Source organism: Coffea arabica, chromosome 11e, assembly GCF_036785885.1.
Source record: "Coffea arabica cultivar ET-39 chromosome 11e, Coffea Arabica ET-39 HiFi, whole genome shotgun sequence".
NCBI classification, from domain to species: domain Eukaryota; kingdom Viridiplantae; phylum Streptophyta; class Magnoliopsida; order Gentianales; family Rubiaceae; genus Coffea; species Coffea arabica.
Genome location: NC_092331.1, coordinates 7,955,999 through 7,958,498, shown reverse-complemented (window position 1 = coordinate 7,958,498; position 2,500 = coordinate 7,955,999).

Sequence of the window (2,500 nt, the reverse complement as noted above, 5' to 3'; positions counted from 1 at the left end):
TAAAAACAATAAAAAATAATAAAAATTTTCCAAGATTGAATTGAACAAAAATAAAAACAAAAAAAATAAAAAAAAATAAAAAATTTCCAAGATTGAATTGAACAAAAATAAAAACAAAAAAATAATAAAAAATAATAAAAAATACAAAAATATAGTTTAATTAAAAAAAAAAGCAATTTATGAATTTCAAAGACATACGGCGGTGGACATTAACGAGACTCAACATGTATGCTTAAAAAGATAAAAATAAGCGAAAACAAGGCTAGGCGGTGAGCCTTAGGCCGCATGACGGAGCATTGGCACGACACTACACCGACGACGTGAAAAACGCACGACGGTGCCCATCATGGCAAGGCGATAGGCCTTAGGCCGCACGACGGCCGTTGGCTTGCGTTGGCTAAGGCATGGGCACGACGCCACATCCACAGCAAGAAAAATGCACGACGGTGCCCCTCATGGCTAAGCGGTGCGCCTTAGGCCACACGACGACCGTTGCCTTGCGTTGGCTAAGGCAACGGCAAGAAAAACGCACGACAGTGCCCCTCATGGCTAGGTGGTAGGCCTTAGGCCACACGACGGCCATTGCCTTGCGTTGGCTAAGGCAAGGGCATGATGCCACACCGACGGCAAGAAAAACGCCCGACGGTGCCCCTCATGGCTAGGCGGTAGGCCTTAGGCCACACGACGGCCGTTGCCTTGCGTTGGCTAAGGCAAGGGCACAATGCCACACCGACGGCAAGATAAACGCACGACGGTGCCCCTCATGGCTAAGCGGTGGGCCTTAGGCCGCACGACGGCCGTTGCCCTGCGTTGGCTAAGGCATAGGCACGATGGCCACACCGACGGCAAGAAGAACGGCCGACGGTGCCCCTCATGGCTAGGCGGTTGCCCTTAGGCCGCACGATGGCCATTGCCCTGCGTTGGCTAAAGCACGGGCACGATGCTAGGCGTTTGGCCTTAGGCCGCACGACGGCCGTTGCCTAGCGTTGGCTAAGGCATGGGCACGATGCCACACCGACGGCAAATAAAACGCACGACGGTGCCCCTCATGGCTAGGCGGTGGGCCTTAGGCCGCACGACGGCCGTTGCCCTGCGTTGGCTAAGGCATGGGCACGGCGGCCACACCGACGGCAAGAAAAACGCACGACGGTGCCCCTCATGGCCAGGCGGTCGGCCATAGGCCGCATGACGGCCGTTGCCTTGCGTTGGCTAAGGCATGGGCACGATTCCACACCGATGGCAAGAAAAACACACGACGGTGCCCCTCGTGGCTAGGCGGTTGCCCTTAGGCCGCACGATGGCCATTGCCCTGCGTTGGCTAAAGCACGGGCACGATGCTAGGCGTTTGGCCTTAGGCCGCACGACGGCCGTTGCCTAGCGTTGGCTAAGGCATGGGCACGATGCCACACCGACGGCAAATAAAACGCACGACGGTGCCCCTCATGGCTAGGCGGTGGGCCTTAGGCCGCACGACGGCCGTTGCCCTGCATTGGCTTAAGCATGGGCACGACGGCCTCACCGATGGCAAGGAAAACGCACGACTGCCGTGGGGTTTTGTTCCCAAGGCAACGGGTAAACCTCTGTAGCCATGCTGGAAAAACGCACGACGGTGCCCCTCATGGCGGCCTTAGGCCGCATGACGGCCGTTGCCCGGCGTTGGCTAAGGCGTGGGCACGACGGCCACACCGACGACAAGAAAAATGCACGACGGTGCCCCTCACGGCTTGGCGGTGGGCCTTAGGACGGACGACGGCCGTTGCCTTGCATTGGCTAAGGCATGGGCACGACGGCCTCACCGACGGCAAGAAAAAAGCACAACTGCCGTGGGGTTTTGCTCCCAAGGCCACGGGTAAACCTCTGTAGCCATGCTGGGAAAATGCACGACGGTGCCCCTCACGGCTAGGAGGTGGGCAATAGGCCGCACGACGGCCGTTGCCCTGCGTTGGCCAAGGCGTGGGCACGACGGCCACACCGACGGCAAGGAAAATGCACTACGGTGCCCCTCATGGCTAGGCGGTTGGCCTTAGGCCGCACGATGGCCGTTGGCTTGCGTTGGTTAAGGCATCGGCACGATGGCTCACCGACGGCAAGAAAAACGCACGACGGTGCCCCTCATGGCTAGGCGGTTGACCTTAGGCCACACGACGGCCGTTGCCTTGCGTTGGCTAAGGCATGGGCACGACGCCACACCCACGGCAAGAAAAATGCACGACGGTGCCCCTCGTGGCTAGGCGGTTGGCCTTGGGCCGCATGACGGCCGTTGCCTTGTGTTGGCAAAGGCATGGCCACGATGCCACACCGATGGCAAGACAAACACACGACGGTGCCCCTCGTGGCTAGGCGGTGGGCCTTAGGCCGCACGACGGCCGTTGCTTGCATTGGCTAAGGCATGGGCACGACGCCACACCGATGGCAAGGAAAACGCACGACGGTGCCACTCATGGCTAGGCGGTGGACCTTAGGCCGCACGACGGCCGTTGCCTTGCATTGGCTAAGGCAT